This window comes from Petaurus breviceps, unplaced genomic scaffold (assembly GCF_028583685.1).
Source record: "Petaurus breviceps papuanus isolate PSGF00001 unplaced genomic scaffold, PetGlider_PUasm1.0 90849, whole genome shotgun sequence".
Taxonomy (NCBI): Eukaryota; Metazoa; Chordata; class Mammalia; order Diprotodontia; family Petauridae; genus Petaurus; species Petaurus breviceps.
In genome coordinates, this window is record NW_027187361.1 from 24790544 (window position 1) to 24806200 (window position 15657).

Below are 15657 nucleotides of genomic sequence, written 5' to 3' on the forward strand. Positions count from 1 at the left end.
CCTTTATTCTATAGGGAAGTTGGTATGCCTATAAAATTAATATGACTGATTTTCAGGTAAACATGCCAAAATTCATCCATGGAAATGTGTGCTGTCCTGCTTAAAGGAGTCCACATACACCTTCTGCTGGCTAGGGACAGCAGATCTGAGCAAATTGATCCACACAAGGCTTGTAATTCAACAGACTCATTAACTTATATACACAGTTTTTTTTGGCCCCAAAAGCTACCCAATTCAATCTTTCACCTCAACTTTATTCGTTGGACTTAGATTTAAATAAATTTCTGTTTTTCTAAAAAATAAAATACAACCAAAAAAGGTGGGAATGTATCACCACTGGCAATATTCAGATAAATCTACTTGAAGGCAATTCTTGCAACTCCAAAAATATTTTCAGCAATGGTAGCGTCATTGGAGTAAGGGCACTTTTCCTAAGGTGACTACTTGGAAGAGGCCAATACTCATAAGGATGTGAAAACTCCAGTACCTATGGTGAAAAATCAGTCACATGAACTAATATGTTAACATTTTTTTTACTACCTTTTGGATACATAAATGGCTTTTATTATTATTAATTATTATTAATCATAACATTTGCTCTGCAACAGAGAAAAGGTAGAAGCCTAGAGAAAACAGAAGGAACTAACTGTCTAGGAGATGGCAATGACATCTCTCTGAGACAGGTTATTTACCCGTTGTCTGACTTCTTCTCCCTCTCTCTGCTCCAGGGCCAATAAAGTCAAGCAAACTTTCCCAAAGTTTTCACTCAAAATTAAAGTCAAGAAAGTAATTACAGCTGTTTTATGGAGTTTGTGCATTAATAAATGCGAAACATGATGAAGTAAGTGAACATTATCTCCCTTTAAAGTAAAAACATGGAAATAAACCTAAAATAAATAAAAGTTTTACCTGACCATTGGAATAAATATATAGTTTTCTTAGCTAACTATTTTGAAGAGGTCAATACTGTCATGGAAGTGTAAATCTGATTACTTTTTTAAAGATCAATCATGTGATTTTTGTATTCTCCCAACGTATTTTAATTAAGATCTAGCACATGACTTCTTATCCATAAGGCTAAAATTTAAACTTTAAGGGATACTTCTGATCTGATAGCTTGGTTTGCATATGTATATTTGTTGGCTTGCTTCCCCCATTAGACTGTAAATTCCTTGAGGGAAGAGACTGTCTTTAGCCTCTTTTTTATATCCCCAGTGCTTGGGACAGTGCCTGACACACAGTAGGGGCTTAATATATGTATGTGTATATATATATATATATTTTTTTTTTTTTTTTTTGCCTTTTGGAGGGCAATTGGGGTTAAGTAACTTGCCCAAGTTTACACGGCTAGTTTTTTTGTGTGGGTGTTAAGTGTCTGAGGCCAGAACCGAACTCAGGTCCTCCTGACTCCGGGGCTGGCGCTTTACTCACTGCACCACCTTAATATATGTATATTCATTCACTAATGCTTTAACAAAATTATATTCTCATAAGAACAGCCATATACTAGGTTCATCCAGGCCAGATTTCTGTCATTATAGGGTCGTGTTCTAGAATGCCATGGTTGTCCTTCCTGAGGTCAACATCAAAAGGTTAAGAACATATCTAAATAATGTGCTTAGCTTTTCTTAGGAGCCCACTATAGTTCTATCATCCATGAATTATTTATAAAAATATCTTGGAAGTGATTTTCAATCCGTACTATTTCTTGTAACGAAATGTTGTAGTGGAGAGAACCTTGGACATGGGATCAGAAGGCCTGAGTTCTGATTCTTTAGCTCTAACCTAGCTGTGCCACCCTCAGAAAATGAATAATAGTGATAATGTGACAACTGACATTTATACGGCACTTTCAGGTTTAAAAAGCGGTTTACAAGCATCACCTCATTTTATCCCCCATATTAAATTCTGGGGTTTGTTTCAGTAAGTTGTTTCAGTCATGTCTGACTCTTTGTGACCCCATGTGAGGTTTTCTTGGCAAAGATCCTGGAGAGGTTTGCTATTTCCTTCTCCAGGTCATTTTACAGATAAGGAAACTGAGGTAAATAGGGTTAAGTGACTTGCCCAGGGTCACGCAGCTAGTAAGGGTCTGAAGCCAGATTTGAACTCAGGAAGATGAATCTTCCCGACTTCTAGGCCTGGCACTTATTCACGTTGCCATCTAGCTGCCCAACCCTGGGAGTTAGGTGCTATTATCATCCTTACTTTTTAACAGATGAGTAAACTGAGGCAAACAAAAGTCAAGTGCCTTGCCAGGGTGGTCATACAGCTAGTAAGCATTTGATACTGGTTTTGAATTCCGGTCTTCCTAACTCCAGACCCAGTGCTTTATTTACTGAGCCACTCAACAGTCTCTTAAATGCTCTCAGTTGAGTGTCCTCCAGGCAAAGGACTCATGCAATTTTGGTAACAAAAACTGGAAAAACAGAGCAATATTTTCCTCCTTCTTCTTCCTGCTCAGAAAACAGCTATTGAAATTTTGTTCATCTCAAGAAGGCACAACATTGTGAGAATTCTGTGTGGTGGTCCCGTCAGCCGGTAAATGTATATATGGAAGACAGGTAATCATTTCAAACCACCTTCCTGTCACTGTCTAAATCACACAAGGGGGTGGCTGAGGAGTTTAATCTTCAGGTGATTAACAGTGCATGCTTTTCAGGCCCACCGACAACCTCGGGAAGAACACACATATCCACAAAGGACGTGCAGCCTAGTCATACTGCTAGAATTAGACATACATGTCTGTCAACAGGGCTAGGAAACACCTACGACAGGAAATTCCCAGGAATTGAGTGCCGTGTGGGAGCAACTGAGAATGCAGTCAGTCCCTCCTTAACCAAGGTAGCAGGAAGTGGGAAATAAGTATCATGGACTCATAGCACATCAGAGCCACAAGGTGTCTTATGAAACAATCTAGTTCAACTCCCTTGTTTTAGAGATAAGGGAATTAAGACCCAAAGAGGTGAAGATGCCTCCCCAAAGTGACACCGTCAATTACAGATAGGTCCTTCTGTTCACCTGTGATTCAGTAGTGATTTCCATGAGCAAATCTAGTCTCTAAATCACACTAGTATGGAGAGAGAAGTCTGAGCTACAGAAACTTTGAGGGGATTAAGGGGGAAGCAGACCTGAAATTCTAATTGGTATAGGAAACTCCCAATGAGCAAATTCCCTCTACTGATGCACATTAGCACCTGCTCTGGAAATCAGTCTCAGAAAGATGACTGGGGTTCCATAGCCATTATAGGTCAGATAGGCAAGACCTGAAATTGGGTCTTCCTGACTTGGAGGCTAGCTCTCTGTCAAATATACAGTACTATGATGCTGCGTCTCTGCAGAAATATAAAGGGGCTAAGTAACATATTAGGTTTGTTTTTGTTTTTTTTAATTAAGATGAGAGGGAGTGGAAAAGGAAGAGTCAGAGATGTCATTAAGAGTTCTTATGCCTGGAGCAAATTCTGTTGGTCAGTGTGAGCACCTTTAAGCACTGAGGCTATCATTTCTCCTTCACAGTTCATGTTCCCAAAGGGACTGGGACAAAGGCAGGCCTTGGGAGAGGGTGCCCATAGCACTAGGATCCTGGGGCTGATGGCTTAGGCTGGGAAAAGATGGAAAAGGAAGGATGTGGGAGGGCAAAACCTGAGTGCTGGCACCTGGACCTTGTTTTATGCTTTTTATGTCTCTGAGGAGAGTAGAGAAGAAAAGGATGTTACCCCCATTCTAATTTGTAAAGGAAACTGTAGAACCTTGACCAATGGCCTTCATGATGAGGCACTATATCATGCTAAGCTTGTTAAATATTATTCTATTTTAAAAAAGTAATTCTATAATCTTTACCAAAACAATAAGAAATCAAAACATAGGTCTAATTTTGTACTCTTAAAAAAATAAGCTTTTATTGCTGTCTTCTGTTTCTTATGTCATCATAGCTACCCCAAGTATCCCTCATTCTACCCCTCCAAGACAACCATTCCATAGAACAAATAATACTTTATAGAAAGAAAAGTTGGCATAACTGATCAATACATTGAAGAAGTCTGAAAACGTGCAACATGTGTAACATCGGTGTGCCCCCCACCTCCATGAAGCGGTGCATTGGGGGTGCCCTCTCAGATGTCTTCATTTGAGTTCTATTTGATCTTTATAACCTCGTTACATTTAGTTTTGATTATGGGGGGCGTAGTTCTTTTGCTTTTCATTGCTATAGTTACTGTGTATATTGTTTTCTTGGTTTTGCTTCACTCTGAATCATTTTTGGAGATCTTTCCATGCTTCTCTGTAGTCATCAAATTCATCATTTCTTTCAGCACAGGAATCATTCCATTATATCCATGTATCATAATTTGTTTAGCAATTCCCCAATTGATGGGAATTTACTTAAAAAAATTTTTTTTAGCTTTCAAAGAAAATACTACTATAAATATTTTGGAGAATATGGACACTTTTTTTTTTTAAACGGATGGTTTACTTGAGGTATAAGAGCCTCAGGTATAAACATTTTAGTCACTTTTATTTGCCTAATTCCAATAGGCTACTGTGCCAATATTTCCACAACCTCTCTCTAAAGGGCTGTTGTCATTTTGGGTCATTTTTTGCCAATTTGTAAAGTGTGAAGTGAAACTCCAGGGTTGTTTTGATTCCTATTTCTCTCATTATTAGCGATTTGGATAATTTTTTAAATGTGGTTGTGAATACTTTGTAGCTTCCTTGTTTGAGAACTGTTTATATCCTTTGCCCAAATATTTACCTATTGAGGAATAGCAATTAGTTTTTTCTACATTTATTAATTGATCATATATCTTAGACACCAAGTCCTTATCAAGAAATTTGATACTGAGATTCTCCCCCACCCCCATTTCAGCACTTCTTAAACTATGGGTCTCAATCCCAAATGGGGTCATGAAAAATTTGGCAGAAGTTTTTGAATGCACAAAAACCAAAAATCAATTAAAAATCAAATATGTAATGAACTCAAGGTGTTTCTGGCAGGGCTTGCCTGTGTTGCATCCTACTTTACTGCAGCCTTGGTGTTGAACACAAAGCACATTCACTTTGCACTGTACATGCCCTCAGGCCATGCAACAACAATGAAAAAATTAAAAAGTCCTGCCCTACTCAATTTCTTCCCTTCTTATTCTAGGGGCATTGATTTTGTTTGTGCAGAAGCTTTTCAATTTCAGGTAATCAAAGTTATTTATTTTATCTCTTGCAATTGCCTTTATCTCTAATTTGGTTAAGAATACATCTCTTCCCCATAGCTGTGAGAAATATATGATCTGTTTCTCTTCTGAAATACTATGATCTTGAAAATTAAGGTCATGTTAGAATGCATTATGGAATATGGTGTTAGGTGCTGGTCTAAAGCCCAACTTCTATCTGATTGTTTTCCTTTTCCCCCAGCATTTTTAATGAAATAAAGAGTTGTTTCCTAGGTAATTTATGTTTTCAGCTTAAATAGTGAATTATTGAGTTCTGTTGTTTCTGATTTTCCTTTGTTTAATCTGCTCCATTGATCTTCCTATTCTTTAACCAATACCACATGGTTTTGATTACTGCTGCTTTAGAATATATTTTGAGTTCTGGAAATGCTGCTCTACCTTCATCCCTACTTCTTTTTTATAATTTCCCTTGATATTCTAGCTATTTTGTTTTTCCAAATGTATTTTGTTATTATTTCATAAAGTTCTATAAAATATCCCCTTGGTAATTTGATTGCTATGGTATTAAAATACATATATATATATTAATTTTGGTAGTGTTGTCATTTTATTATATTGGCACAGCTTACTTATGAGTACTGAATGTTCCTTCAGTTATTTAAGTTGTTTTTTATTTCTTTAAGGAACACTTTGTAATTGAATCTACACAAGTCTTTTGTGTGCTTTGGGAGGTTGATCCCCAGATATTTTATACATTTTGTAATTATTTGGAATGGGATTTCCCTTTCTCTAATTGTTTCTTGTTATTATTTTTATAAAAATGCTGTTGATTTTTAGGAATTTACTTTGTAAACTGCAACTTTCCTGAAGCTTCGAATCGTCTCAGTGTCTTTGTTGGTTGCCTAGGATTTTGCAAGGAAACCACCATGTCATTTGCCAATAGGGAAAGCTTGATTTCCTCTTTACACCTTTAATTTCTTTTTCTTATTTTCTTGATATTATTGGCATTTTTGGAACTACATCAAATACTATTGGGTGGAGAGGATATCCTTGTGTTTCACTGCTGTGTTTATCAGAAAAGGTTGGAGTGTATACACATTGCAAGTGATATTTGCTTTTGGTTTTACATGGATGCTTTTTATGATATTAAAAAAAAGGTCCCTTTATGCCTATCCTCATATTATGTCAAAGATGTTTTCTGTGTCTATTGAGATGATCATGTAGTTTTGGATGTTTTGGTTTTAGTATAATTAATCATATTGATTGTTTCCTAACATTGAATCATATTGCATCCATGGTGTAAATCCCACTTTGTCATAATGAATGATTTCTTGGATAAATAACTGTAGTCTGTGTGACAGAATTTTGTTTAAAATTGAGTCAATGTTCATTAATGATACTGGTCTATAGTTTCTTTTCAGTTTTAAACCCTTGTTTAGGTATTAGGACTATATGTGTCTCACAAAAAGATTGTAGAGTGCTTTCTTTCTCAATTTTCAAGAAAAATTTGTAAAGTATGTGTGCTGAATATTCTTTAAAAGTTTGATCGAATTCTCCTGTGAATTTATCAGGACCACGAGTTTTTACTTTGGTAGTTCCTTTACAGATACATCTGTTTCTGAGATTGGGTTATTTAAGATCTCTATCTGGTCTTCTGATAGTTTGGGCATTTTATATTTTTGTAAGTATTCCTATATTTCTTTTGTGTTCTCAGTTTTATTGGCATATAACTGTGCATGATATGTTCTGATGTAAAAAAAAATGCTTCTATTTTGCTACGATTTCACCTAGCTCACTTACTGCTTTTTTTAATTGATTTGATCTTCCGCTCTCTTTTTTAATCTGATTAGCTATGAGTTATCCATTTTATTTGTCTTTTCAAAGAAACAGCTTTTATTTTTTTTGGTCATTTCTATGGTTTTTTATTGTTTTCAACTTATCTATTTATTTTCTAATTTTTAGTATCTCTTTGTGTTTATTTTAGGTTTATTTTTTGGTTGTCCAATTAAAAAAATACACATTCAGTTCTTATAAAAAATTTTATGTTTGTCTGTAAGGATATAGTTTTTTTCTGAGGACTACTTTAGCTGTATCCCAGAAATTTTGACACATTGTTTCATCATTATAATTTTCTTTTACGTATTTATTATTTCTATGATTTGTTCTTTGACCCATTCATTATTGAGGATTTCATTGGTAAGTCTTCATTTGTGTCTGTATCTTTTGCTTCTGGTCCCTGAACTAGTGACTATTTTTACTGTGTTATGATCTGTAAAGGATTAACTTTCTATCTTTTTACATTTGTTCGCAGTATTTCTTTGCCCTAGTATATGACCAATTTTTGTATAGTTCCATATGATGCAAAGAAATATGTATATTCTTTTTCTGTCTCATTTAGAAGACATCATAAGTCTTTTAGTTCTACTTTCTACATCAATTTGTTCAGTTCCCTATTTTCTCTTTTGTTTATCTTTTTGTTAGACCTATCAAAAACTGAGAGGCACATTGAATTCTCTCATTAGTATTGTGTTACTGTCTATGAATGTTTGTAGCTCAGATGTTTCTCTTTTGGATTTGGGCATTTGAAGCATATAAATTTATTGCTAATATTGGTTTGTTGTCTATTATTCCTTTTAGCATAATAGTTTCCTCTTTTTTTTCCCCTTTTATTTTTTGAATGCTTTTGACTTGTCAGCATGATTGCCACTCCTGCTTTTTTGGATTCACTGATTAATGTCTTTGTTTTTTAAATGTGTTTCTTGTAAGCAACAGATTTTAGTGTTTTGTTTTCTTATCCAATCTGTCACTCTTTTTGTTTTATTTGATTAATACATTCACATTTAAAGTTATAAGTTAGGTTTATATTTTGGTCCATCTGTCTCTAATATTGAGTTTTTTTTCAAGTTATGATTTTCCTTCCTCTTCTGCTGCAGACAGTATTATGTAAATTAATTTCCTTTAATATTTTTTAAGGTGGTCTCAGCAGCTCTCTTCCTGCCATACCTGATCCCTTCCTCTTGTTTGTTACCCCTTTCCCTTTGGAATTTTATTAATTCCTTTTTCTTGCCTACTTTTATTTGGTTATATAATCCTCCCCCTGTCCCATACCTTTTTCCTTTCAGTCAAGTAGATAATCCCTCCTTTGAACCAGTCCTGTTCATTAGTGTTTTAATTACATTTTTTTTCATTTCTTTCCAAAAAGATTTTATGTCACTCTCTCCATGGTCCATCCTCTATTTCTATCTACTCTAGACTCTTATTCTCTGATTAATGACCCCTATAATTACTTGGTCTCTCTCCTTCCTCTGTATTGCTCATACAAAGCTTCCCAGGTATCCATCTAGACTCTCCCTCAAGTGGCTTTTGCCCATGCATTCCCCTCTCTGTGCTTCACTCCCAGGAAAGGTGGGAAAATATTGGTCACTAAGGAAAGCATAACCTTTTATAGAGCTATCCACATTTGTCCTTTACTAATTGTTGCTTAAATGCTAGGTATTTCCACCTGGGTGCCTCATTGGCCCCACAAATTCAAGACATTCAAAACCCAGCTGATCATTGTTTTCTTGAAATATGTCTCTTCTATTTATGTTAATGACACATATCCTTACAGTCACCTAAGCTCTTTTGTTTTCTTTTCCACTAACTATACCCAATATGTTGTTCAGCCACGTTGTTTCTGCCTCCACAGGTTTCCTATCTAACTTACCCTTTCCATTTCCTTGTCAATACCCTAATTTCAGACCCTTCTATCGCCTTGCTTGGACGTGAATGTGGGCATCGTTGGTTGCTATTGGACTATTGAATTAAATGGAACATCTCAGCTGAAAGTGTTCTCTCTCTTCTCAGACTTTTTCTAGAACATTTTGGCTCTCTCCTTTGCTCCTTTTTATTATACCTTTTATTACATTTGTCTATGTACACATCACAGTACTCTGTAGGCTTTAAGTTCTTTTAGGGAAGGGACTATGTAATAGATATTTAATAAATATTTGTATTATTGAACATTATTCAGGTAGAAAAGGTTTGCAGTTCTTTTATTTTTGACTAGACTGATGATTTCATTGGGGTGGCTCAGGGGCTCATTGAATAGAGCACTGGGCCTGGAGTCAGGAAGATCTGAATTCAGCTTCAGGCATTTACTAGCTATGGGATCCTGGGCAAGTCACTTAACCTCTGTTTGTCTAAATTTACTAGAGAAGAAAATGGCAAATCACTCCAATGTAATAATAATCCAATAACAAATCACTCCAGTATCTTTTCCTAGAAAAGCCCACATATTGGCAGGCTACGCTCATTGGGTCACAAAAAGTCAGATAGCATGCAACAGCTGAACAACAATGATTTCATTGGCATAGGTAAGTGGTGAGATTTGGCTTCAGCCATTTACTAGCTGTGTGGCCCTGGATAAGTCACTTAACTGTTCTTTGCCTCACTTTCCTCTATAAAATGGTAATAAGACCTACATACTTGGGTGGTTGTGAGGATCAGATGAATTAAGATTTGTAAAGTGCTTAACACAGTGCCTGACACAGTGGATACTATATAAATGTTAGTTATTATTATTATTTATTATTATTATTTGCCTTTTTTTTTTTGGAGGCCAAGGCAATTGGGGTTAAGTGACTTGCTCGAAGACATATGGCTAGTATGTCAAATGTCTTTGGCCACATTTCAACTCAGGTCCTCCTGACCCCAGGGCTGGTGCTCTATTCACTGTACCACCTAGCTGCCCAATTCTATTTGTTTTTAAGAGGAAAAAAAAAAGTTTTAGTAATGTGAGTAGGTAGGTAACCTCATCAGATAATTATTCCTGAGGGAGAAGAAGAAGTGGTTGAATTATTAGGGATAGGGATGAGAGGGAGAGAGATCTGGAATCTAGTGCTGACTCTGCCAAAAACCAGCTATGTGACATGGAGCAGGTCATGTCACCTGTCTGGCCTCAGTTTCCTTCTCTGTAAAGTGAGAAGGGTGGATTATATGTTTTTAAGCTCCCTTCCAGCAGCTTCCCTTCCCTGGACTTCCTGCCACTCCTCATTTCAATATGGTTTGTTTGAGGTCCCATGAAATCTATAAAAACAGAACTTGAAACCAGACTCTCTCATAGTCACCAGGGCCCAAACCAGGTAAAACTGGGAAGTGAAGCTTGTTCAGAGACCCTCTGCCGACTTTTTTATACTCGTTCCTCCTTCTCAGGTGCCCGATATCAGCACCCTCACTTCCTTCTCCCCACTGGTCCTTAAAAGGCCCCTTTGGCCCACAGGTGAGTTTGACCTTTGGTGTCTAGATTCCCATCCTGAGCTTCTCAGAAACTTGGGAGGAAGAGGAAGGTCAAGCTCCTGCTTTCACAATCACTGCAAGGTTGACTAGATGGCTGTTACTTGTGTTATCAGTGGTTTTAATCCTACCTTCTCATTTAAGGACTAAAAAAAGCACCTAAGAAAGTCATACCCCCTTCTTCCTCCTCAGTGAAGGCCCCTTTAGGGAATTAGTTGTTGGCTCCAAATTTAGGAGGCCCTTAAGTGAACCTGACTGTCTGATGATGAAAGGACAGTAAAATATAACTTTGTGAATTAAGGCCAGAAAGAAGAGGTGCAGGGAAAGGTGTAATTTATGGCCTTAACACCTGATGAGCTGTTAAACAGCTGTCAGGAGAGCTCTCCGTGGTAATCCAGTTAGCTTTTAGTGCCTAATTATGACTTCACAGTGGAGTCTGAACTAGATAATTGAGAACCGCCACACTTAAAGGACTCAAACAGGGTATTTTTTAATGCAATTAAGTGATTGAGACCCCGTCCATGCTTCACTTGGGAACTGTGTTAGACAACAGTTTCTTAAAATTATTGTCCCTAGCATGTTATAACATGCTTCCTGAACACAAGGTGGAGAAGGATGAAAAGATTTAAAAGCCACATGCTGAATGGCCTGGAGTCTTCGTGCAGGGCTGAGAAAGCCTTCCAGGAACTCATCAGAATCATACCATCATAGAACTGGGGGGCTAGAAGGGCCTTGAGAGATCATCTTGTTCAATCTCTCTCTTTTTACGGAAGAAAAGGTTTTCTTCGATTTTTTTTCTTTTCTTTTCTTCTCTTCTCTTTCTTACTTCTCTCCCTTTGTTCCTTCCTTTGTTCCTTCATTCGTTCCTTCCTTTCTCTCTCTCTCTCTCTCTCTCTCTCTCTCTCTCTCTCTCTCTCTCTTTCTTTCTCTTCCTTCCTTTCTTTCTTCCTTCCTTCTACCCTTACCCCTCTTAATAATTCCAAATAACTCAGAAATAAAGAGAGAATCAAATATAAAAACGTTTCCTTTGAATTGCCAAGTACTACTTACCTCAGCTAGGTGGATATAGTATGGGGCTTGGAGGCTGGAAGACTCATCTTCCTGAGTTCAAATCTAGCCTCAGACACTTACTATTTGGGTGACACTGGGCAAGTCACTTCACCCTTTTTGCCTTCGTTTCCTCATCTTTCAAGTGAGCTGGTGAGGAAGACAGCAAAGCACTCTAGTATCTTTGCCAAGAAAATCTCAAATGGGGTCACAAGGAGTCTGATGTAGCTGAAAAATGACCACACAACTTATGTGGCTTTCCTTTTTATTGAAATTCAGCACTGGAAGAAATCTTAAAAAGCATCAAGTACAACCTCCTTGTCACAGATGAAGAAAGTGAGGCCCAGAGAGGCTAAACAACTAGCCCACTGTCACACAGGTCCTAAGTTACCCAATCAAGATTCAGTCCAAACTCCCAGACGTCTTAGGTCTAAGTACTGGAATCTCAGACTGTGGGACCGAATGTGGGCCTCACCACAGGGTACACTAATGCCCTTATATAGAATGGGCTGCAGCTGCCTCCAAATTAGAAAACATCCTCAACACTATCACCTGACATTTTTTTTTTTATTACAGCTACCAACGATAGTGAGGGAAGTTGTCTTTCAGAATGTCTGTCTGTCTGTCTTTCTGCCCTCCCTCTCTCTCTCTCAGACACACATCATCCATACACACTTTCAAAATTACGTTTTTAATATTTATCATCTCTTCAAAGACACTTATGTTCTGACATATAGAACCCAAAGTGGATCAAAATATCTTGTTTGAAAGTACCACACATCAGTATTTTTACCAGAGAAAGAAGGACTTCTTCATCAACGCTTGTGGGTTTAGCGTTTGGCTGCAGAATTTTCTCAGGATATAGTTTTTTAACCAGGGAAAAGATGGAATTTATATTATATCATATCATATCATGTCATATTATATTATATATGATATGTTATATCATATCATATTATATATGATATAAACATTTTATAAAACCAAAGAAATCTATAGCATCTTTAGAAAGCAGAAATAACTCACACATTTAGAGCTAAGGGGAACCTCAGATTCATCTTATCACCTCAACTCTTCTACTAGTCATGTGCTGATAAATGTTTAACAAGCAGCTCTTGAGAGGGTGTCGGGGGGAAGGTAAGCATGACCCAATTTTAAATTTAATCTGCATTATCAACATTTTTCCATTGTTTTCTTCAGTCTAGATAATTAACAAAACAATAAATATAGCTCTGATTTATAATGTTTCCAAACTTCTGAGGTTAAATGCTCATAACTTAACAACTGACTCTCAAGCCACTCACAGGCTAGCTCTAGGATACCCCCACCTCTATCTAATTTTAGAGGAGAGGAAACTGAGGCCCAGAGAAGTTACACATTATTGTTCTCAAAAAAAATCTGTGTTCTGTAAGCAGCAGAAAGAATCTTCCAAAGCTTTAGTTATATCTGGATTGAGTTTCAGGTAACATGCAGCATTCATTCCCTGTGTCTGGTTGCTGCCAACATTACTCCCCGACTGCACATTCTAGGAACATTCACATTATGTGCAGCTGTACAGCCATGTTAGCTAGGCCCATGTCTTGGTGCATTGGTCCAATTTGTTATTCCCATTACCTTAGCTACCTACCAATAACAGATGGCCAGCTGCTTTTATTGCTTATCCATATCTTAAATAGGTATTCCAAACAATCACATCATCTAATTAAAAATGTAATGTTAGGCATTTCACAGAACAAAGATTTTTAATTAATAGGATTTCATCAGAATTTTTTACTATTCAGAGGCTTTAAAATCAAAATCTTTCATCTTTTAAAGTTAACTCCATTTTGCAACATGTTTTAATGTAGTTTATTTGGCCATCATCTGCAGATGAATGGGGCCGGGAGCACAGCCCTGTACAGGAATCTTCTCCATAATATTCCGGACAGGTGGTTAAGCAACCAAATAGCAGCCTGTTATATTTTTGGACACATGATTGTTTGAAAGTTTTACTTATGTTGTTCTAAAATCTGCCTTCTTGTAACTTTCTCTCACTGAGTCTACCTTCTGTCTTCTAGAGAGGGCAGGTCATGATATATGTCTAACCCTGCTGGACATCTATTTCCACTTGGATGTCTCACTAGCGTCTCAGACTCAATGAAGTGCTTTACATTTCCTCCTAAATTTGCTCTTCCTTTATGCATATCTGTTTTTAAGAGGACTACCACCCTTCCCCATTATTCGAGTTCATAACCTGGGAATCATTCTGGATTCTTGCCTTTTCCTTACTCCTTCACCTTCAATCCATTGCCAGATTTTGTCTATTCTGTCTCTATGTCTCTGGAATCTATCCCGTTCCCTTCACTCATACATCTATCACCCTTGTTCAGGCTTTCACAACATCTTTCTTGGATCATTTTAATAGCCTATTAATTGATATCCCTCTCATCTCTAAGATATCCTCCACATTGTAGCCAAAATAATCTTCCCAAATCACAGATATGACAATGTCACTCCCTCCGCTCAAAAACTTCTCTCCTGATGCAAATGACAATTACAATAGAGTAAAATGGGAGCCTGCTGGAAGACTTTTCATTTTGATCTTTGCATATGCCATCCCTCCAATGATGCCCAGTACCTAGTGGGTCCTTAATAAGTATCAGTTTAATTGGATTTCAAACAGCAGCCCTTCAAATATTTGAAGGCAGTGACTACTACATTGATATTTTATTTTATATTCTTAACACCTGCAATTTCTTCACTTGTGTAATGTGATCTCCAAACCTTTCAACTTGGATTTTGCTAGCTACCTAGGAAAATGCCGTTTTGTCAAGGTTCCTCTGGGAGCATGTTCTCCAGAACTGAGCACAATGTTTCCGATGTATCTGACAAGAACAGACTGCAAGGGGATTCTCGCCTACTCCAATCTCCAGACATAAAGCTCCTATTGACTTGTTCTAAGATTACATTAGTTTTCCTTGGGTAGCGACATTATGCTACTGACTCATATTGAACTTTCAATCAACTAAAACTCTTAAGTCATTAAAAAAATTTACTACCATTAACATAGTTCTCTTACATCCTGTGCTTGGACTGATCATTCTTTTTTTTTAATAAAATACTTAGTATGTCTCTTGTGCATTTATCAAGGGCTGTGTTTTCTGTGTGTCTCATCTCCCTACTAGTCTATAAGTTATAATGAGAGTAGGAGACAGTATCTCACCTAAATTTTACAGCTCCCCTAGTTCCAAACAGTGCTCTCTGCAAGTAGCTATTTAATTAATGTTTGTTGAATTTAACTGGTTGAATTTTTGAAACTTAGTGGAAGATTTTCCATTTATTCCTACTAATTTTCATCATTAGTTTTGGTCATATATTTTTGAGTTTTTATTATGTCACCAAATTTTCAATTATCCCTCCTAGCTTTGTGTCATTCACAGATCTGATAAGTATATTTTCTACAGCTATATTCAAGTAACTGTAAATAGTACAGAGTATATAGCAGGCTCTAAGGCATATCACTAAAAATCGTATTCCAGGTTGACATTGATCCATTAATCAACACTCTTTGGATATGGTTATTCAACCTGCCATAAATCTACCTAATTTTAGTATCAATATTTAGCCTATGTCTTTTTTATTTTGCCCACAGGTATATTATGAGAGTCTTTTGTCAATACCCTGATAAAAATCAAGATATATTATATCCATGGACTTAAGTTGCTTCATCACTTACTAGTAATACTTCTCAAAAAAAGGATATCAAGCTAGATTGCAATAATCTATCTTGGTGAATCTGTGCCTGCTCCTAGTGATCAAGTATCTTTGAATGTTACAAAGTAAAGGACAGCCAAAGGTGGGTGAGCGAAAAAGCTACAGTTTGGGACGTTGCCTAGGGAAAGAATATGTGGGTGGGACACGACAACTGGGAATCTTGGGACACAGACAGCAGAAGGACATTAGGCATAACCTCACACCTAAGGGAGGATGGCTGAAATCAGGCAAGTGGGTTGCAAATGAGAAATAGAAAACTTTGCCTACTTAAAAATTGTTTTCAATAGTTGTCTCTGCTTCTTTTGAAAAATGCCATTCATCCTTACTGTCTAGATCACTTGAAGGTCAAGGAAAAAACCTACCATAACAGGGTTATGATTTTCAGTGTTGGAAAGGAAAAAGGAGGAATTGAGAAAAAAGATTG

The 15657-nt window shown here is 36.9% G+C and overlaps 1 protein-coding gene across 1 annotated transcript in view; it reads right to left on the reverse strand.

Moving 5' to 3' along the window:
* Positions 1-15657, reverse strand: part of AFF3 (ALF transcription elongation factor 3) — a 689351-nt gene that overhangs the window by 151140 nt on the left and 522554 nt on the right. The gene's annotated exons all lie outside the window — the stretch shown is intronic.